The sequence below is a fragment of the Polistes fuscatus genome, unplaced genomic scaffold (genome assembly GCF_010416935.1).
Source record: "Polistes fuscatus isolate 324 unplaced genomic scaffold, CU_Pfus_HIC Scaffold3, whole genome shotgun sequence".
In the NCBI taxonomy this organism is placed as follows: Eukaryota; Metazoa; Arthropoda; class Insecta; order Hymenoptera; family Vespidae; genus Polistes; species Polistes fuscatus.
The window spans coordinates 7,948,209-7,972,115 of record NW_025113107.1 but is presented as its reverse complement, the minus strand read 5'-3'; the positions used below and the strand labels follow the sequence as shown (position 1 = coordinate 7,972,115).

The window sequence follows — 23,907 nt, the reverse complement described above, 5'->3', positions numbered from 1 at the left end:
CCGGCAGCCGATTGCACTGTAAACGTTTTCAAATTATTAAACAATTGACAAAAGAAACGATTATCGCAAGTTTATAATATTTAAATTCTTTCGCACAAATCATTGGATATTACCGAAGAATTTTAAATCCCGATAAATAATATATGCAAAAAATAAATATAAATAAAAGGTATTCGATCTAAACGATGAAGAAATTGCAGAAGAAATTGTACAAATAGTAAAAAGATTAATATATGCACGACGTTCCGTAGGCATGATGCATTCCTCTCCTTTCTTTTGTCTGTCAGTTTTAATGACTCGGTTAGTATTACACATGCAAGGTAGAAAGCAGGAAGAGGCAATCGTTTATGCTAACGACGCTACTGTAACTTCCTTCGAGGAGGAAGGGAAAGATCTCTTAACTACTTCAATTAAATGCCCAGAGATTAAGATCTTAAACGTGCGTTATAAAACTTTATCGCAGATATCAGCGTGAAATTTTTTTCCCGAGAAAAACAAAAGGAAAAGGAAAAAGAAAAAAGCTGCATTATCAAAAATCAAAAGTAAAGAGTAAATCAAGGGAGAATAAAAAAAAAAAAGAAAAAAAGAAAAAGGAAAGAAAAGAAAAACAAAAAGAAGATACGGGACACATTTATTCGATCTTATTATGCACGCGATAAAAACGTTTGCCAACCCCCATTGTCGTTGATTATCCCGTGATTGATTTTTAATTTTTTTTGTTTATATTTTCTTTTCTTTTCTTTTTTCCTCCCTCTTTTTGTCCTATCGATTTGATGTCTTTTACTTCGTTTCTGTCTCTCCGTGGGCTCCATCCATTTCTCTTTCAATATCTATAATAAAAACCGGCCTCGTTTACCATATGCCCTCAAGCTGAGCAGTCCGATGCCTATAGCGCATATATAGGGTGCTTCAAAACAAAAATCTTTTTATCTTATAATGGACTTGTTACAAAGAACAAAAAAAAGAAAAAAAAAAACGAAAAGAGAGAATTTATCTTTTCAAAATATATAAAGGTATATATACCCCAATAAAAAGAAAAAAAGTTTATTCAACGATCATCGAAATGTTTGACTAGATTTAAAGTTTCAAACTTTTTAGTGTGGTAGTTGAAAGAGTACTGGATTTTATAACCGCCTGTATAAAACTACAGACAGCCAACTCGAATGATGACGATTCCGAAAGTCTGACAATGCGGCAGATGCTGTTCTCTTTTCTCTCTCTCTCTCTTCCTTCCTTTCTCTCTACTCTTTGACCCCCTTTCATCTGGACGGTTCGTTCTTTCGTGTCATCGTCGTTGTAAACAGGAGCTCGTACATAAGTTCCATCTCGACAGCTTTCTCAAAAAGATCTTATAAGATACTCACGAGATATCAGAATAATATATATGTGTATGAGAGAATTTATCCATTAAAAAAATCCATTTCAGTGAATTTGTTTAGAGTTTTCATTAACTAAACGTATAATTTTTGTAAAAGAGAAAGTATAATAACAATAAATGTTATCTTTACAGTTATATCTCGGTAATAGAATGAATCAAGTTAATTTTATTCGTAAAATTGTACTCATCAAGAATTTTTCTTAATGGATTTGTTTGAAAAATTGTTAAACATCAATTTGAATGAAATTGATAACATATAATCATAAAATATTAAACGACTAACATTTTTCTTCGACGATATTACAAGATAATTATTAATACTTGAAAAAGAAAAAAAAAAAAAAAACGAGCCGTATACTTTATCAGACTTGTGAAGTATTTTTCTTGGACAGACAAATTTAAAATTGAAATGAGAATAAAATAAAGCATCCTAATATTTGGAGCACGTTGTAAAAAAATGAATGAGAGGAGGAACTTTCTTGTTCTTTTTCGCAGACTTTCCGTCGTCGTCGTTTTGCCGTTCTACGCTCGATAATTCCCATTGTTCTGGAGGGTTCTTGGATTTCGAGTGCGCCTACTTCGAGCCAACTTTTCGACCCTTATAGAATACTTCCGCGTCGGAGGGATATAACCGTTGGCATTGTGCAACCACCACCTACTACATTATAATATACATATAAGACATAAATCTGTCGCTAGTTTGCAAATACATAACGAGAATTATATAATTACGCGAGTTGAGAGATTTAACCACTCCCCCCCCTTCGTGATCGGAAAAAGAGGGTTACACACACGCGCCAACACGTCCGTGTATAGGAGGACGTAGGAAGTTACGCGGAAATAAAATAATCGATCGAAGATTTGCGAAGGAAAAGGAAAGTTTGCGTTAACAGTGATTCTCATCGAGAGTCGCGATAAAAAGGAAGAAAGAAAGAAAGAAGGTATAAATCGACGACGGAAGAAAACCTCCTGCTGCACTGCACTCTGCTGCAGCTGCAACGATCGAGGATGGCGTAGACAACGGAGAGAAGGCGGTAACAATCGCGGAGCACTCGTCTAGAAAGGAAACAGGCTTTCGCCATTCCGCTTTCCATGATCGTTCAATTATTCAGTAGGGTGGGAGAGAGAGAGAGAGAGAGAGAGAGAGAGTACTCTCTCAACGATCCCCATTCGAATGACGGGATGACGTGGCAACCAGTCACGACGGACAAGTGTAATGGAATATTAACTTGACGTAATTTCTATTCAATTTCGGACATCGTACTAATACTTCACCGACAGCAATATATTACGTCCATTTATGAATCGAATATGCCTTCCTCTATTTATGTACCCGTTTAATAATTCTCATAAAATGTTACATGTGTCTATTTAAATACTTATATACGTGTGTACACTAATACGTAACATACTATTTCTCTCTCCCTATGAACAATTTTGAAAGAAAGAAAAATTTTTTAAACAAACACACAACTTCGCAACTTTTCGTAAAAGAATACATACATTTGAATATACTCGACGTGTATTTTCTCTCACAAGCGAAGATTAACGATCGAATTATTTTTGTTCGTAAAACGCAGAAACGCGAAATCTTTGAATCTTTCTTTCTCGTAGTCGCGATCTTTGTTCGCTTTGAGAAAAAAATACAAAATTCTGATTTCTCGACGAAAATAGCGAAAGCAAAAAAAGAGAGAGAGAGCAAAACTCGACGTACGCGTACACCAAACAAGATTCCACTTCCTCGCGGTATTTATTTTAGGAAAGCGCGGAAAGCAAGCGCCTACGCCGGCAGATCTGAGAGATTCACTCGGAGATTTGCCAAGTAACTTCAAAACTCGCGTTGCAACAGCATCATCGCCGTTAATAATCGTCGATGCCTTACTTTCCAAACCTTAATCTTATTCCGATCTACCTTCTACTACACCAAATTCATGGAAAAATCTTTCATTACATTTCTATACCATTTCTTTATAAAAATTATTATTCTTAATTTTTATCAAAATTACTTACTAATGTTAGTTTCTAATGACCAATAATTGTCTTAATCACAACCAAATATTATCTAACAAATATTACTTTATAAAGAAAAAACATTAATTTCTACTCTGATTTAATTATAATAATAATAATAATAATAATAACAATTAACACGTGCTAAGAAAAAGACAAATTAGAATTTTTCCAACGCCTATACGCATACTCATTATTACAACCATTTTTTATTTTACGTAAAAAATAATCCTCTAAGATTTTAAAAGTCCATGCAATTATTTTGTTCGTACAAAGACCGTAAATACACGTTTGCAAGAACTAATTAAATCGACAGAAGACTTCTAATTGAAACAATGTTATAAAGACGTTAAACGTTACAAGTAGCAACGCATACTCGTGCAAGAAGTATCGATTAAAAAAAAAAGTATTATTCGTAAGAGCGTCCAAGTAACAAGTTGGTCACGTTTTGACACGTTTTCCGCTCGTTTCGTTGGCACCAAGGCCACCACCACTACAATCTTCGCTCTACCTACTGTAAATGGACACAAAAAGAGAGAGAGAGAGAGAGAGAGAAAAAGAGAGATGGCCTGTTCGTTCAAGCTGCGAGGCCATGTCGTCGTTGCACAATCAACCAACCAACCAACCAACCAAGCACAACTGCTTTAGATGCCTCTCCTTCGTACCTACAAATATTTATTTCCACAAATATGTTATCACACAGATAGATGAAAGGACACGGCGGTAAATTATGTCTCACGTATCTCTTATCTTTTTTTTTTTAAATGTTATCACTACTCTTTACATTTTTTTACCGTTATTTCTACAAATCTCAATGTCCAGTCTAACAAAAACATATTAACATGACAAGGTTAAAAAAGGTACGATACGAAGTCCAATTTTATGTAAATTTTAATTCGCGTAACACACACACACACACACACACACGCGCGCGCGCGCGTATTTTAGAAAAGAGATTTTAAATGAAAATAACAAAATCTATGAGATGGGTTGAAATAAATGTTTTGTCCGTTTCTTTCTCTCTTTGTTTTTTTTTTCTTTTTTTAACTTACCATCCAAAAAAGAACACGTATATATTACGACGGCGACGTTCGTCATCCAAGTCACAAAATTTATATACATGTATGCATAACGTATACCCTTTGAATAATTAGTAGAATAAAAAGAAGAAGAAGAAGAAGAAGAAGCGAAGTTCCGACATATACTTTCTTGGGTTTTTAACATGAACAACGTCTTTCTACCGTACAGTTGCCCCCCCCCCTCCTCCTCCTCCTCCCTCCCTCTTTTGGCTTAACATTTACTTTCAACCGGTGACACGTTGCGTGATACGAAATTACGAGAGGTAGATGATAATTATTATGCAGCTGTCACCTGACTCGGTGTAATGGAAAAAAAAAGAGAGAGAGAGAGAGAGAGAGATTATGCCGCAAGGTTCAACAAAGAGAAAGGTGAATTCTCTTGAAAAATGAAATATGATCGAAACGAGATCGAACGATATTATACGTCGACTCGGTATATAATCGTGTATTAACCGATAAAGAGATTTAAGAAATTATAAGGGATTTCAAGGATTATAAAGGGAAGCTCTCTTTATCGAAGGCTTTACGCTCCCATTTTATGTTTTTTTTTTGTTGGTATATTTTCTTTATCTTCTCTCTTTCCACCCCTGTGGTCGGTCTTCTTCTATATTTTTTTTTTACGATCGCTCGCTTCAAAGTAAATGTCGCATTTCGCGAGTGTTCTCACCGCTTTCTTGTAAATTCGCATATTTACCGGCATTCTCGAATAAAAAAAAAAGAAAAGAAATTAAGAGAGAGAGAGAGAGAGAGAGAGAGATTACTATAAAGAAACAAGCATAAAAGAAGAAGCATACATAGCCTTGAAAAAGTATTCATTGTGAGCCGGTTTTGTGCTTCGATCGTTCTACTACTACCAACCGTATAGCTATATACTAAGTTTCTACAAAGGTTATCATTAACTCGTTACGATGCCGAATAATATACCGACAGTTGCATTCTAATATCTTTTTAGAGTGTCTCTTTTCAATGTATTCTTTATCTCTCTTTTCCTCTTTCTTTCCGTCTTACTCGTTAAGCGATAAACGTTACGTTGAAAACATGATTACAATGATACATTATTCTCGAATACCGTTGAGAATTATTTCCGCTGATCATTCCGTAAGATTTATTCGTTTTTAAAATACAACCTCGTAATTACGAATACAATCGTTAAACAATAACGATAACGATAACAAAATAAATGACTCTATTCGATATAGTCAACTTTAAAATTGAATTATGCATAAAATAATAAAATTAATGTTTAATCGTACGCATAAATTTGTTCAAATAATCGTTAGTAAAACGTGTTACGATAAAAATTCGAGTAAACCTAGATAAAAGAGAGGACAGAAATTATGCCAAAAAAGTTGTAACATATTCTGGACGCCTATATATATTGGATTTACCTTTCCTCTGTTTTGAAACATTTAAATACGATGCATCATAAAATGCGTATACGTTGTATGCGAATCTAAATACATCGATGCTTTCAATTTTTCGATTTGGACTTTTTTTTTTTTTCAGAAAAATGTTGAAAAATCGTAACGCGCGGTGATAAACGTTGGAAAAGTTCTATAGTTAGCAAAATAAAAATCGTGCCAGCAACTATGCTCAATAATATTGTAATAAAAGCTCCAACCCTTCTATTTTTTTTTCTTCTATTTCTCTCTCTCTCTCTCTCTCTCTCTCTCTTTTTCTCGTTGGTGCATCGAAGGTGCGCACGCTCTCGAAGAACTTCAATCGCAAATTCATTAGAGCCCTCCAAGCCGAGCTATGGAAACTCATCGCGAGTTGATGAAAAGCGAAGTGGAAAGTAGTTCACCGAACAAACAGATCTGCTTGGCCCGCATTCGAGTTTCGCTTAGCCTTTCTCCGTTCCTCAACCCCGTTACTTTTCTTCCCCCCTTTCACCTTCTTTTTTACTTCTTCTCTTACTTCTTCTTCTTCTTCTTCTATCTTCCTAACGCCAGTCGACCGATCACTGTAAAGCTTCTTCTCTACATCGAGATTCCTATTAAATGAAAAATATCCAAAGGATTTCTATCAGCCCCTTTTCCCTCCCTCTCCTCCTCTTGCCATTTCCAACCCCTCGTTTTTCCTGTTCCTTAAGAATGTCGGATAATCGAGAAGAAGATGAATTTATATTAGGAAATAATATATCCGTCGCGAGATACATGCCGAAAATGAGTTTAATTTTATTTCTAAACGTTACGTACATTCATCTACACAACGTTTATTCAATTTTCAAAACTCATTATATTAATTTATCTATCTTATTCTAACGTCTAGATGATGAACATTTTTAATAAATAATTTAACACGAGGGAGAAAGAGAGTTGGACTCGTTGTTGAGTTATCGTCTAATGATGAATAGTGGTCAAAGAAATTCGTACAAGACGCAAGACTTTGAAATATTTTGTTCCCGGCCGACAGTCTTTGAAGCTGTGCCAAAAACTCTTTTTCTCTCTCTCTATCTCTCTCTCTCTCTCTCTCTCTCTCTCTCTCTCACTCTATAGGGTGAGCAAAAAAGTTTGGACCAATAAACAAATGTCCAAAGGCGTTAAATCGGGTGACTTTAGGAGACCGAACCGAGTGAGTCATCGAGAATTATAACGCATACACGACGATGTCGTATTTTTGTCGGTAATTCTACGAACGCTTATAACTTTCCAATAAAGCATTTTCTTAACATAAGTTTCTTTGTGACTCCGGTAAAATAGATAGTATATAAATTAAGTCGCAAAGTTTTAGGACACTCCGTATATTATATAGCAGATCGTTTGGACAGGGAACGGCAACATTCGAAGATCTTTCTTCCTCGAAGTATTCAGAATTATCTACTGGTAACGATCGAAGAAAACCTATAACCAACCAACGTCGGTTACTATCGATGCTGTCAACCCGTTCGTTCGAACTATGGACATGGCCATTGTCCATGTTACTAAACTAACTTTTACGAGTTCGACTCGATTTATCTTTGTCCCGAACCGTTCAACGTTGTTTACGATTCTCTCTCTCCCTCTTCTCTCCCATAGATTGTCTACTTTATTTTGAGACATTACTTTTTTGCTAGGAAAACGTTAGGAAACTCAAAGCGACATCGTGATTTTACATGCCGACGAGATTCTCGCCTTTTCCATTCCGATCGTTATCGTGTTTTAACTCGTGTACGTTGTCCTACTGTATTCAAAACACTGTTACCAGAGTGAGACATTTAAACGACCGACCATTTTTCAATTGCACGCTCTATCGCCTCCGTAAATACGATGCATATATGCTCGTTGAACCACGAATAATATGTTCTAATGACAATTATAAAAATTTCATTATCTATACACTTATTATATAAACGTATATTTATAATTATCTATATAAATAAAATTAATCTAATAAACGTGTATACACAGTACGTGGTGTAAATGCAAATTTATGTAAATGTGTAAATACATTTATCCAATTAACGTGAGATTACATTTCTTCAATGATAACAAATGTTTTCCTGCAATCAAATTTGTATCATTTAGAAAATTGAATAATCCTGAAATAGAACATTGTTCGAGAGAGAGAGAGAGGGGGGGAGAACAAAGATGTTGAAATAATTAGGAAAAGAAGAAATAAGTTTCCATCGAGAAATCGAAGGATGGATCGACGAGTTGCTCGCTCGGAAATAAACTCGAAGATAAAAAAGGATCGAGAAGAAAAGCTCTCGTTTCAGTAATTTAACGGAAGGGAAACAGTCTCGTCGTCTCGAACGAGTCCCCTATCGTCGATCTCAATTAATACCACCAGCCATCTAGTCGGTCGTGTGAACGCGTATGTGTGTGTGTGTGTGAGAGAGAGAGAGAGAGAGATAATCGATCGACGAGATTCCGATCGGTTTTAGCACGAAGCGATTGCGTGAAAGGAATCGCCTTTTTCGATGCAAGTCACGATCGATCGATCGTTCGTTCGTTCGTTCGTTCGTTTCTCGGCGCTACAGCAACCGGTAAACTTCGAACGTCATCATTCTCGTTCGATCGACGATGATACCGAGTCAATTATTTTCTATCCAATCTGTCCTCCACCTAGTTTTAACTATTTTCTTTTCATTTTTCTTTCCAAAATTCTAACAGCCTTATCATCCTGGGTGCCGATCTTTCCATCTCTTCCTTTTTTGAAGTTATACTTCTTTTAGCGCGTTTGGGAAAATGTAATGGGGGTGATTTTTTTCCGAGCGTCTGTAAAAACGACACCATGAAGTTTGTCGGTATTTATGACGCGCGGCAAAACGATTCCAAGTATACGGCATGAAGTTGTCTTTCTCTTCTTCTTCCCATTTTTTCTCAAGCGGGTCACCCATCTAAATAATAATCGTACTCAGCGCTGCTTTACTTAAATGATCGAGCGAGAACTAATGCTGTAACCGCGCCATGGCTGTTGACGCGTCAAGTAATTCGATATATCTCTCTTATATTTAGTGTGGACTGATATCTATATTTTGATATTTTCTTTTTCTTTTTTTTATTCTTTTATATATATATATATAATAATAATAATAATTGTTTTTTTTTAAGTTTTTTTTGAAGTTATTTTTGAGGTTATTGAGGTTATGTTCGTTTTGGTACGGCAAAGAAGTATAACTTCTTACGTGCATACATAAGTACACACACCAGTTTTTTTTTATTTTGTATTCTTTCTTAATATGTAATATATCGATCGATTGAAAATATGTTTCCTTTCTTTTTTTTTAAAGTTATTTTTGAGGTTATTGAGGTTATATTTGTTTTGGTACGCAAAAGAAGTATAACTTCTTACGTGCGTACATAAGTACACACCCCAGTTTTTCTTTTTTTTTCTAATATCAACTATTTGCTTTCTCTCTCTCTGTTTCTTTCCGTCGAGATAAAAACGAAATTAATAAGAGAACGAGAGTCCTCCTCTTTGGATAAAATAAAAGAGGAGAGGAGTGGCCGAGAGGTCAAACGTTTGCCCTCGCGCAATGGCGCAGCAGCTGCTGCTGCTGCTGCTGCTGCTGCGCCTACGAATCCGTCGTAATCCAATATTATAAGCGCAAAACAACAACTTCAAATTTGTTCATCGCGTTAAAATATACCGCAAAGAGGATTTTATGCATCTATCGATTTTCTTAATCTCCAATCGGAAAAAATGATTAATTCGAGGGTACGCGAATCAAAATGGGATCCGTAGTTGTAAAATTTAATCATCGTACCGATAAGAAAAAAAGCAAAAAAAGAAAGGATAGATAGATAGAAAGACAAAAGAAGAAATCTAGAGATATCGCGAAACTGAGAAGAAGTTTTATTGACGGCGAGCAACGAAAGATAAGGAACTAAAAAGTGGATCTGTACGCCGACACCCAGGTCTTCGAGACCAGCACCAGCACCAACACCAGCACCAGCACCAGCACCAGCAGCAGGAATTCCAGCATCATTGATCGCGAAAAAGCTTAAAGCCGGTTCGTGCCGAGCGTAGAAACACCTTGCTCTTCCTGCGGCTGCATTTTTAAGCACCTTTCACACACGGAACGAGATACGAATATATTATATTTAATCGAATGAACATTGCGCAAAAGATCTCGCGCCGAGATTCTCGTGCTCAATTTAAAATCGTTTAAGGACACGTAAAACTCGTTTAAAATAAATCTTTTGTTTAAAATAGGATAGAAAGGGAAGGATTAACACGTCGAGGTCGATCATTGGACCGGATACTCCGACTCCATAAAAAGAATTTAACATGCCGGAAGGCAAGCTATGTTGGATAGCTTGCTTGCTTTTTCGGTCAAGACTTTGTCTACGAGCATAGAACCTCTGCCTTTACGTTTATGTGTGTGTGTAAGAAAGAAAGAAAGAAACAAAGAAAGATATATGTAAGAGAATGAGCGAGCAAGAGAGACCAGTAGAAAGACGAATGGGATTGAAGCCAAGGGTAGCAGCCGTTGCTGTCGAGTAATGATCAGGGATTCTCAACTTTAAAGTAATCAAATTCACTCGTGTTCACGGTTCTTTTCTTTGTTTTGTCAATATCTAAATAGATATTACTTTTTCAAAGCTGTAAGCATACGTTATTAAGCGATAACCATTTTCATAAATTCATATCAAGATATTTTTTGTAAATATATTCATTTTCAAATTTCTCTTTGACTTTATTTCTTTTTTATTTTTTTATCGTGCATTATTGTACACGTAATATTGTCTTCCTTCCTTCCTTCCTTCCTTCCTTAATTGCCTTCTTTCTTCCCTCACTAATAAAAGAAAAAGAGAGGAAAAGATTCATTCTTAACAAGCAACACATCCAAGCAAACCGTGCAGGGGTTCTCATTCCGCCGCTCGTAAAATATCGAATCAAATATCGTTTTACAAAATGACGATGAACGTAGACGAAATGAACCAAAAATATCAAATATTGTCTACGTATATATTCTAATATAAAAAGATACGCAAGGTGGGGGGGGGGGCTTTAAGTGAAGTTTCGAATGTACTTACTTCTCGAAGATAAATCGATCGAGAAATGAGAAACACTGGGTTTCCCTCCTCGTGTCTCCCTCGCCAACGACGGCGGCGAGCGCGCACCGATATAATTAGCGTGTTTAACTCTGATTTATAATGACACTGGAAACGCCTACTGTCCATGAGCCGTATCAACCGTAAAATCCACGTACGTACGCGCAGTATGCATGTGTATGTATGAAGACAGTTAATATAAGCGCGTGCTCTAACCCCCCCTCCTCCTCCTCCTCGCCCGTTGACCCTCCTCTCAATCTCCATTTCCCTCCTTCGTCTAATTCCTAATTATCGTTCCCAATTACGCTGACATGAGATACGCGAATAACGACTACACCAGATAACAATACCGATAAGATAGAAACGTAAACATTGCTTGTATTATATAAAGACGGATCTCGTACCCCTAATTCTCACGATTGAAAACGAGTCAACTTTTGATGAGATGTTTCTCCCCCTCCCCCTTACCCCACTGCATATAGGTTGCTTCAGACATTTACTCACAATAATGCAACGCCAAGGAAATAAACAATTGTGAATGTGTGTTGAGCGAAAAAAAAAATGCACATGGAAATTTATCTTTTGGTAATTTCAATTTAGAAAGATACGAGAAAAAACGAAATCACTTTTCCAACAGAGTGCCAATGATATAATGAAAATTTTCTTACGTATACAATTTGAGTCTAGTCTAACACATAAATACTTTGCGATAAGATAATATAGAATAGAAAATAATATGTAAATAAAATAATGTTAAATTTTTTTACGATAAATTGCGAAAGAACAAAATAGTTGTATTTGTAATGCAACGATTCAACAAAAAAGGAAATAAAATCACTTAAGTATTTATAAATGGAGAAAAAGATCTAATTTTTTCTATTTATCGATATACTCTGCTATCGAGTCTAATAGAAAAATCAATTCGAATAGGAATTAATTTTAATTACTCGTATAAAAAAAAAAAAAAAAGAAGAAGAAATATACCGGGGTGTATATGTATTATTCCGACACGACTGTCGACGGGGTGGTAAAAAATAGTAGATTTTGTAACGCGCGAAGGACGGAGACATGAAGAAAGGGGAAAAGGAGAATAAGAAAATAAAGGAAAAGTGATAAAGAGTAACAACGGAAAAGAAAGAACGATAAATCTTCGTTGCGAGAAAGCACACCTGTTTCTTCGTCGCGTCGATAACAGGACGAAGAAGAGTGGGGTTGAAAGAAGAAGTAAAAGAAGGGGGAGGAGGAGGAAGAAGAATAAAGAGGAAGTAGAAGAGAAGAAGAAGAGGAAGAAGAGGAAGGAAGAGGAGAGGAGAGACTTCTCGAAAGTCTCGTGCAAATAGTTACTCGACTATGGACGCGGGTCGAGTTTATCGCGCATATATACCGGGTGTCTCGAGTAGATAGACTTTAATAGTCTCTCATTTATCGACTTTGCGTGGTCGCAAGATATAAGTGTATGTGGGCGATATATGGAGAAAAGTTTGCAACGAGCTTACGTCGTCGGAGGAATGACAAATCGGAAAGTTTAACTATGTTCGCGATATCGTAACGTCGACGGCGTTTCGTGAAAGATAATGTTGGATAACGGCTGAAATATGAGCTCTACGTTGCACCTCTAACCATTGCCAAAGTGAAGGAAAACTGGGAGGGGATGGGAATGGGAGGGGTGGGGGAGGACGATCCGGAGACATCGACGTTTTTATCTCTCTCTCTCTCTCTTCTCTTATATAAATATATATAAATATATAGACGATAATTCGCGCGATATCGTTGACAAGAACTTTCCGATATATCGGCAAATAAATATCATTTTTATATATAATTTGGAAAATTATAATGCGCGAATTTTTCGTAATATTACAAATAACGAAATTGTGGGAATTTTATTTGAAATGCTATCTTGAAAATCTTGAACGCCGTATAAGCGATAAAATGTACGTTGTATAATAATGGTAAATCATATATAGATATGTATCTCATAAATTTGCTCGAAGAAGTTAATATTTACAGAGATATCGATACGACTCCGGGTTGATAGGAACCATCCCCCAGTACATATATAATTCCGTCATACGTCAATTCGATTTTTTTCTCGCAGGTAGAGACTCGTACAGACGATTCACGAGACTTCGTGTTAACCGACGATAAAGTTTAATTCCATCAATGATTAATAGTCTCTCCTTTATCGATAACGTAGTATTAAAATTATTTAAACGTTTTAAAATACAACTTCCTAAGAATATTTTTGTAAGATATCAGAATATTTAGTCTCATATACAAAGTTATTCCTTTTTTTTCTCTCGTTCTTTTTTTTACATTACTATGTAAATCGTTGCGTAACTTTATCTCGCTAATTATATATATTTTAATCGGACGTTTCTACATCGAAGAAATATTATTTTTGATTGCTTAATAAAGATCCATCTATTTCTCCTTCTTCTTCTTGTTAGTTTTTTTTACTCATTCAACAATTCGCTTCGCAGCAAAAATTCTTAATCATTTTATTCTCTTTCCCCTCATATGGTTTCCCCGAACGGACATAATAATTTATCGAGTTTCTTCTTCTTCTTCTTCTTCACGGTGGACTTAAATAATCTACCAACGCGTCCTTTCCAAATGTCCAACCTTTGTCGGCGCTAATTTCTCTCTTTAATGCCCTCCTCTCTAATCATTAGTTTCTCATTAGGCGTACAACACACAACAGAATAATTATTCTCCGAGCTATTTCTCGACTCTTCTTCTCTTCAACATGAAATTTGTCGATAGGACAATACAGTTATTGTTCGTCGAATAGAGTGTTACGCAAGTTTTCAACGATAGGAGTTTGTAAAAAAGAACAACAAATTCTTCTCACGACTAGAGACTCGAGAGTTGGTGGCGATAAACGAAGATCATAAATGCGATTACGCTAGTTAGGACGGATACAGTGTGTGTGTGTGTGAGAGAGAGAGAGAGATAGAGGAAAGAGAGATTCTAATCGCCGTTAGGTGGCCTTCTTGTTTGGATTCAATTACTCGTCACGCTCGGAGAACAAAATGCGTGCACGAACAATGCCGAGGAGAGAAGAATCGAATGGCTCGTAGCACGTAATACCTACTCGTGCTTCTCAACAGCACGTTTCTTTTTCCTTTTCTCTCTCTCTCTCTCTCTCTTGGTTAGTACGACGCACATTTTAAACTCGTTCCTCGGTTCGCCAAAAAGGAACGTTCAAAACGATAAGCATCGCTCTCTCCTTTTTCCGAGTCTACACGCTCGATTTCTAATCTTTTCAAACGTTTTTAACCTTTTATCTAACGATGTGCAAATTATACGTTATTATTATCGACTTTGCACGTAATAATAATAATTTATTAAATAATATATATATTTTTTGTTGTTCATACTTGCTATAATTTTCTAACGAGAATGGAAAATTTCCCTGTTCTAAATTCTTAATTGGGTGTGTGTGTGTTAGATTGTAACAATGATTCTAGGTTAAGGTAACGTAATCAAATTTGACAAAATACTATCTATCGTAGTAATGAAAAATTTGCCTATTCTCACAATTGTAAAGTGGAGCGGAAAATTTCGAAAATTTATTATCATCTTTGATATAATTTTCATTTGAACGTTTATTTGCGTCGATTTATCCGAGTTTAGGAATATTATTACACCGTAGGGTGTTCAATGCACTTTATATGCACCGTTGGCGCGCGCATACGTACATACACACGCGTCAGACTCAACGTCCGTTTTCCTGTCACGCGATTTTCCTCGCTTTAACGTCTTTAAATAATTTTACATTGTAGATAAAAAAAAAGAAGAAAAAAATACAACTCACCCGTTCGACTCATTAACTCGTTTGATTATTTGAATAAATTGTTTATCCTAAAAGTAAAAGTAAAAGTAAAAGTACAATGTTTGAATGAAGGAACAAAAAAGAAAGAATGAAAGATAATTTTATATTTCTATTAACGTAACATCAAATGCTATTAGATACTATAGGCTCGACTCTCATTACGATCTTACTCTCTGGCACCGTTTCCACCAACTTTAAGACTTATTGCGTTTCCTTGGCAAACTACATTGCCAGCTCCGATACTGCCAATACTCTTATACAATTTGTTGACGAGACCATTAAGAAGAGAATACTTGCCAAAGAGCCGTTTCTTTCTTACGAGGTGCGATAACGAAAATATAAGACCTATACTTATTTTCAATGTAAATTCGAACCTACGAGAAAAACTTTGAAAAAAACGTACAATTTTTTTGGCACGGTGACTAATGTTTGATCGATCATATTACATATGGGACAAATTTTGATCAAATAATCAACATAAAATCAAATCAAATAGAACAGAAAGATCAATTTGTTTGACCGATGGGCTGAAGATATTTGAAAATAGAACAACTTGTAAAGGAGAGTAGAAAGTTAGTTCCGTGGATGGAACGGGAAACACGACGACGATGTACATATGAAAGGAGGAGGAGTGACAAACGAAGTTTACAAAAGTCGCTAAAGTAAGAGGGTGAGAGTCGAGCTAAAGTAAATATTCCTCTTTCTCCTCCTCCTTGTCATATTGTGGTAGTCGTCGTCGTCGTCGTCGTCGTCGTCGTCGCAATACGACGCAAACGAAACGACCAAGCTGTCTCCCCCTCTTTCAACGTGAGTCCCATTTCCGGTGGAGGGTTCGTTCCTCGAACGAGAAGAACCAACGAGAAGAGCAAGCGAGCGTGCAATGCAACATCGAAGAGCTATTTGTAATCGTTAACCAACGGATAGAGTTACTACACGTTCATTAATTTCAAAGAATCACTGTCTTTCCTTTTTCGATCGATCGATCGATCGATCGGTAGCCTGCTGATCTTCGAATTAAACTCTCTCCCCCGACTATCTTTCTTTTTCTCTCTTAATTAACTTATTCATTAGCGAAATAGAAAGAAAATATATCTTTAGAAATTCAATCATCTAATCTATTAAATACAACTCTTCCTAGGAGCGTTCCCCTTCTTCCTGTTTAATTAAGTAATTAATTAGTGAAAAAAAAAAACAAACAAACAAACACAAGAAGAAAATACATCTCTTTAAATATATGAATCCGATCGATAAATTGCCAAGTGTGTGATCGTTGAATTCGTTAAACTATTGCTATTAGACGATTCTTTTTTTTTTCTATCTTAATTAATGTATTCATTAGCGAACGAGATAAAACAGAAATATGTTTGGAAAATTCGATCACTTAACTCCGTGAAATAATTTCCGCTACGTGTGTTCATATTTGTTTTTTTTCTTTTTCCAATTAATTAGATAATTAATTTGTCGCAAAAGAAAAGAAAGAAAAAATAAAAGTAGATAAGTTTAGAAAAAAGTGAAGCAAGCGATTCGCGTTATCATAGTTTTTTTTTCTCTCTCTTTTGAAATATGAATTAAATATAAATACTATCATATTATATAATAATTTGTTCGCATTATCACGAATTCAAAGTTTCTTTTCAGTTTAATTTCTACTAATTGATTAATTGAAATAATAAAAAGGAGAACAAACAGAGATAAATTAATACGAGAGATAAGTTTGAAAGTATTCAATCGAGCGTTTATAATGTAATTCGTTATCATAGTTTAGAATTTTTGACAAGTGAATTCGATTGAACGTAAAACTAGCATCGTTAAAAAGAATTACCGGTGATACAACTTGTTCACTTTTCTCGATCTAATAATTCCAATCGAAAATCATTTTATCCTGGATAAAAAGCGATAAACGTAGTTTCGAAGTAGAGCGTTGATTTAACTTTTTAACAATATATATATAGTAAATTGGATTTTGTTTTTTCGTACGGGTCACCCATTCCCATTTTACTAATCGTTTCCACGTTGCTAGGCTTCTGTGATCTGACGGAAACACTAATGGTAATCCAACGTGACTGGACTGTTCAATTAAGTGTTTCTTAATACACATATATGAACTAACTATTCTAACGATAAATATTACTAATTAATTACTATTAAATATAAATTAAGCGATTAACATAAAACTTACAAAAACTTCTAATCGTATAAATAATTATGTTCAATTGATAACCGGCTCGTACAATGTTGCAAGACGACGGGAAAAATATCATCGAGTAAACGGAAAAATTCCCCAGGGCGACGATACGAAGAAAAATATAATCGCGTGCGGATTTTATTCCCCCTTTTTAAATTCAAATGCGTTGAAACGATGAATTTTTGTTTGTCTCGATATTTCTCGACGCGTATTAAATTGATTTATTATTATAATCATCGTCCATAAGTTAAGATAACTCAACTTATTATAAGGGTCGAATTAGAAACATAATGATAAAATAATGGTTTACGAATATGCTACTGTGCGTGTATCGATCGAATGGCACATTAGGATCGATTGTATTAGATTAAGGCGTTAATTAATGGAGCGCATTGGCCTTTCGATTAGTTGAGAGCAAGTTTCGAGCAGACCAGACCAAACCAGACCAGACCAGACCGGGCCAGGAGGCCTGGGTTCTCTCGTCTCGTCGTTCGTTATACGTTCGTTATACGTTGACGCCCACAACATCTCTTCCCACGCAATCATGCATGAAACGCACCATTCCTATCGAGATATCAAAGTATATCAAATCGAGCGATAACACATTTTTTTTCTTCGATCAATTCATTAACACTTAAACTAGGACTTCAACTGGACCGATGCAACTGCAATTACAATGTATTTGTATGCAACTGAAATTGCAATATATCACGAAATATTTGACATTATTTGACGGGAAAACAAAATTATGGGAATAAGAAAGTAAAATAGAAAGAGTACAATTTTCTTTTCGTAATTTCGACAAATTAACGAGGTCTATTGTTTCATCGTTCATAACTGTGTGGTATGTCACATGTAAAATACATATGTATCTATGCATATTTATATACACGTACATATTACTAACGCGTCAAGTGTGCACGATAGTATCGACGGTAAATGTGTTATTAAACGCACGATGCGCTAAAATCATGTATGCGGCTTAGCACGACGGAATGCCGATGTAATTAAATTCGATAACTTTATCACGGTATTCGATTAATGCCATGCGATACGATATTACGTTAGCTTGCCGAGAACAGATAAAATGTAATTATAAAACGGTCCTGGCAGTGTCGAACACTGTCGTGTTTCTACAATATATATATATTCGTGCATTCATGTATGCATATGCAAGTATATGTACACGTGTGTATGTGTGCGTGCGAGTATATGACAACGTGTAGTATGTGCTAAAGCGACGAGTACTAACGAGTGGAGACAAAAAATGGATGAGAAAAAAGAGGTGGACGCGCGATCGGTGTATAAAAAAAAAAAAAAAAAAAAAAAACAAAGGAAAGAATAAAAAACAACTAGGGGGAAATAACAAAGAGAAATAGAAGAATTGAGTTAATTTGAGTTAAGTTAGAAGAAAAGAGACCGAGAGACAAACGCGATATGAAATTTTCCTACCTTCGAGCGATGCCTTTTTCAGAAAATGGGGGGGGGAGAGAGAGAGAAAAAAATAAAAAGAAAAATTAATAGAACGTCAAATATGCTCGTTTTGAAAGCGAGAAAATACGGTGCTATGGAAAAATCTCTCTTTGGGGAAAAAAAAATGTATATTCAACGTTCGAGGTTTTGCGTTAATGAATGAATGAATGAATGAATATGTTTATGAGAATGAAATAAAAAATAAAAATTTAAAAATAATCCTTAAAGTGAAAAAAATGAGAGAAAAAACAACAGCAAGAAAAAGAAAGAAATTTACGATGATCTCTATTACAAAAATATTCTGCGAACAGCTGACGGGACTTGTAATGGTTCTTTCCTCTCGTTAACTCGAGCCACGCACAAAGGCACGCTTATCTCTTTCTCTCTCTTTCTTTATCTTTATCTGTTTCTTTTTCTGTTCGTTCTTCGAAGAGACGAACCATGCAACACGTACGCATATGCATCGAGCGCGAATCCGCTGTGAAAGAAAAGAAAAAAAAAAAGAAAAAAAAAAGAAAAAAAAAAGGAAATAAGAGAAAAAATTACACGATATTTTCCTTGCAAAAAAATAAAGGATAAAAGTGGAAAGAAGAAAAAGAAAAAAATATAAATCGTTCAAAGTGATACGAGGAAAAACACGATTTCGCCGATAAAAATATTATCTTTGTGAATACTAATTATATATCTATACATCTATTAAAGGATTGACTAAAAATATATAAACAACGTTTTATTTGTAGATGCATTAGCAAACAGTTAATACCAATAATAAGTGACTTAATGATTTGTTCCAAGTTTATCCTACTACCTCGTATCACATTCAATTGAAATTAGAAATAAAACGAATGAAAATTGTGTAATATTTGGCGGAACATTATGAAAATATTTTCAAAACTACTAATATGGAATATAATATTATAATACAGAGAGCACATTTTCAAAACTATTGATATGGAATATAATATTATAGTACAGAGTACGAATATATTCGTTTTTAAAATAATTACGAAAAAGTTATATGTTCTTTTGTTAACGCATCAAAGGATTTAAAATAATAAAAATAAAAAAAAAAAAGGAAACGCGACGTTAATAAATTCGTTCATACGGAAACGTCAAGGAGTGCATTCGTGCATGCTTTCTCTCCTCTCTCTCTCTCTCTCTCTCTCTCCCCCCCTTTCTTTCTCCTTTTTCCTTCCTGCTCTTGAAGACCAGCCATTAGTTGTTCGCTCATGTAGGAACGCAAGAGCGTACCAGATCCGATCGTTTTTCCTGATATTTTCTCAGTGAATTTATAGCAGCTAAAATAATAACGCTCGTCGTCGGCCTTCTCTTCCCTCCCCCCGCCCTGCTTTCTTCATCTCCTCCACCTTGTTGTTGTTTTCTTTTATCGCTTACTACATTATCGCTGACTCTACTACACAACAGGACTTGTTTACGGAACGCCGGACGCATGAAAAAACCATTAAAAGATCATAAGTCACTATTACCTGTGATTTCGTCCGAAACAAAAGGAAACTTTTGTTGCACCTGGACGAGTTTTGTTAGATAATATTTATCTTTACTCGATCGCGATCGATAAGAAATTTTGACGAGTAATTTCTTATATAATTGTACGAGATATCTTTTAATATCGTAATAAAATTACGATGGCGGGTTGAAAAGTTTTGAGCCTTAACAATAACAACACACAAATTCAAAATCGTAATCGTGGAATATGATTTGATAACGATGAAATGTTTTCATATAAAAAAGATCGATTTATCGTAAAAATTTCCAAACCTTATTCTCGAATAGAACTAATAAAAAAGAAAGAAAGAAAGAAAGAAAGAAAGAAAGAAAGGAAGGAAGGTAGGAAGGAAGGGAAGGAGGGAGAGAGAGGAGATAAGTGGGTGGAAGAAGTATTGACGAAAACACGCACGTTAGCGTGACACTCGCGATAGTAGTCGTTTCCGCTTCACGGAAATCGTTCGATCCTATTAATCTCAACAATAAGAGCTTGCTCGATACTTAGAACATGCCAGGGACGAGAAATTTCAAAAATGTCCAAAGTAGACAAGAAAATAAAGCGACAGATTAAAAGAGAAGGATCGATCGAAGAAAAAAGAATGTAAACCAAAAAGTAATAAAAAAAAAAAAAAAAAAGAAAGAAAGAAAGAAATAAAAACATGTTTCGCGGTGGAATTCGTTGCAAGTAATTATTCTCTTTTGAAATAATCGTCGAATAACTCGAATAACTTCGCTTTTCAATGCTGTATGCATGCACGCATACATATCTAAAGAACTCAGGAAAAAATAACAATCTATAATTCAACGATGTCGACTTTATCGTCACTTATATCGCTAAAAGAATGCATCGTATATATATATACGATGTGTTTATAATATGTGGAACCACAGTTCATTCCTGAACTGGGGGGACACAAAGGAAACAACGAACAAAGTTTGTATAGATATGTTTTCTATTCGGCCTTGCTTCAAAGTTCTAACCGCTTTCGTGTTTCGATAATCCGCGATAACTTATCTTTATAGATAGTACTCGAAATGATCATCTCTACGGTTTTCATTTCTAAACAATGCTTTATGTCTCGTAGATATTCTCTCGTACTTGTTTAATTAAATTTAGTCGTGTTCCAATTTCAATGCTCGTAGTCAATTATTTTCCTACAAGTATTTCATTATTTCCTATGCGTCGTATGTTCAAAGTTTGAAGTACTTAATTAAGATTTTTACTTTTGGAGTCGCTTGAAAACAATTATGCGTTCGACACGAATTTTCAGCATTAAAGAATTTCGAGCACGTATACGAAACATATGTAGCTGCTCGAATGAAAGAATTTCAGAAGTGGGGGGAGGGGAGATAGGAAAAGGAGAAAAAAAAAAGAAAAAAGGAGGAAGAAGGAAAAACGGAGGATAAGCATTAGAGCCTATTAGGTTGAACACAACGAGGGCTACGATTAGACGTGTAAACTGACTTAGGCACTGCAATTTGCCTTGCACATAGAGAAAGCTTTTACCGCTTCGACGTAGCCCTCTCCTTTATCCTTCTCAGCAGACCGTTGTGTGTATCCATAAACGTTATGGCCTTTTAAGAAAGCGTCGACTGGAAAGAACCCATATTACTACTTTCCAACTAAAAAAAAAAAGAAAAAAAATAAAGCTAAAGATTAGTGACCACCGCCGCCGGCATAGTAGTCAAACGAAAAATAGTTTGTCCATAGTTTTCTCGACATCCGTTACAAGTCGAAATAACGAACGAAACAAAAATGAAATCACATCTTGTGTCTTATTTACTGAGAGAATTATTGATTGATGCTATTCGATTACCCGATAGTATTGATGTCTCTTCTCCTTTGTAACGTCAAGAATTTTATTCATTGCACCAGCCCAGTATCTTAAGTAACACCTAATAACAACGTCATGTTGATTGTAAAGATTACGTTGTAAAACAGACTATATTTTTTCTCTTCCCTTTTTCTTTTTTCTTGTTTATATATTCTCAAAAACACAAGTAACGATAAATAAAGATGAAAGAGAGAGAGAGAAAGAGAGAGAGTTGTATAGCAGACGGTTGGTTAACAAGCATAAATCATGCACGACGAACACACGCTGCGGTACGAGTAAAATCAGCGAGAAACATCACGGCGACTTGTGATTTATACATCTTAAACGCCCCCTATAAACTTTTCAACCAAGTTATTCCTTTGATCATTAATTTGTATTAACAAAAAGGGAAAATAAAAAAGAAATATCTCGATATCGTCAATCGACGAAATATTCGTGTAAAACGACCATTTGAACGAGAAAGAAAGAAAGAAAGAAAGAAAGAAAGAAAAAAAAGAAATACTGTCGTGACTCGATAACGGTTCGTTCGTTCCTGTTCTTCCGAAAATAGCGCGCGCATTTAGATGCGCTTTTGCAACATTCATTTGCATCCTTATTTTTCTAATACTAATAATGCAGCAAATAAAATTAATTATATTAAATTATACGCAAGTAAAGGGTAAAACTTCCTTTCTCCTTACGCGTTACTTCCGTAAAAAGAGGAAAAGGAAAGAGAAAAAAAGAAGAAAAAAAAAGGGAACAACAATGTCGGCAAGTTAAGTTGCATCTTATCGTTCGAGCGTGCTAACTCGCACGCCGTTCGATTTACTAACGACTAACGGCTCGTTCTCGTAAGACTCGTCGGCACGTAGTCACAATACCTCGTGCAGGTCGATAAATAATCCGGGCAGCTCCACTGCTGCTCACTCCCCTTACACGCTCCCCTACACACAACCAAGAGACTCCACTCTCTCACACAATCTTACTATACATAAATACTTACTACTACCATATCTACATATATATAACCAACACATGGAGGAGAGAGAGGGGGGGAGAGAGAGAGAGAACACGTTTATCCTTTGTCCCACGCGGAGATCGACGTCCGAAAGAGAAGGCACTGAAGAAAGGAGGAGAAGAAGAAGAGAGAGGAGAAGAAGAAGAGAGAGGAGAAGAAGAAGAGAGAGGAGAAGAAGAAGAGAGAGGAGAAGGAGGAACAAGAACAAGAGGAAGGGAAGAAATGAATGTATGATTTATGTATAAATATATGAATATGTGAGTAGAAAAAAAGAAATAAAAAAAATCAACAACCGTTATTTTTTTACTTTTTCTCTCGTACAGTATCAGAAAAATTATTATTATTATTATTATTATTATTATTATTCGAAAAAATAAACGATAAAATATATATTTGTTGGAATGTTATACTCGTAATGTAAAATAAAAACATACTTACGACAAAAAGTCATCGTCGAAATTCCAAATTTTCTTTCTAGCTTTTCTCGTGTAGAGTAGTTATAATACGTATAGTCCGATCGAAGAAAGGTACACAAGTGTGTTAACTACACAAGCACAAGAGCCACATATACACGTTAAAGCATCGAAGGATCTTTCCCAGTTGGTAAAACGTAGAAATTCCGGGTATTTTACTTGGCGTAGAGTAAAAAAGGACGGAAATACGAAGGTAACAACAGCAACAGAAGGACGATGGTTGCAGTTGTAACGGTAACGAAGAGACGACGACGACGACGACGACAGTAACAACTATTAACAATGAAAAAAATATTCAACGCACTCACACTTCACGCGGTACTCGCAAAAGCGGCATGGCCGACCAGCACCACTAACTAACACACGTAAAATCGGTCGCACGTACGACGTGGCACGACGCGATACATACACACGCGAACCTGCTGCATCGTCGCCGAGCGTTCGACGAGCCGAAACGAGACGAGTGGGCCCGAACGACACCGACCAAGAGACAGAGATAAAAACAGATATAAAGAGATAGAATAGAGAGAAAGAGAGAGAGAGAGAGAGAGAGAGAAAGAGAGAGAAAGAGAGAGAAAGACAGATAGAAGAAACGGGAGCTATAGAGAGAAGATACAGGGGCACACGCACACACGAAGAAAGATATTAAGA

The 23,907-nt window shown here is 35.6% G+C and overlaps 1 long non-coding RNA gene across 3 annotated transcripts in view; it reads right to left on the bottom strand.

Annotated features, from left to right (window-relative positions):
• LOC122519183 overlaps positions 1-23,907 on the bottom strand; it is a 98,526-nt gene that overhangs the window by 2,829 nt on the left and 71,790 nt on the right. The window contains exon 1 of one of the 3 annotated variants that reach the window (XR_006304267.1): positions 23,222-23,823. The exons of the other annotated variants lie outside the window; for them this stretch is intronic. This is a non-coding gene — a long non-coding RNA (uncharacterized LOC122519183). Of the gene's footprint in view, positions 1-23,221; positions 23,824-23,907 lie in introns of those variants that run through there. 3 annotated transcript variants of the gene reach the window in all.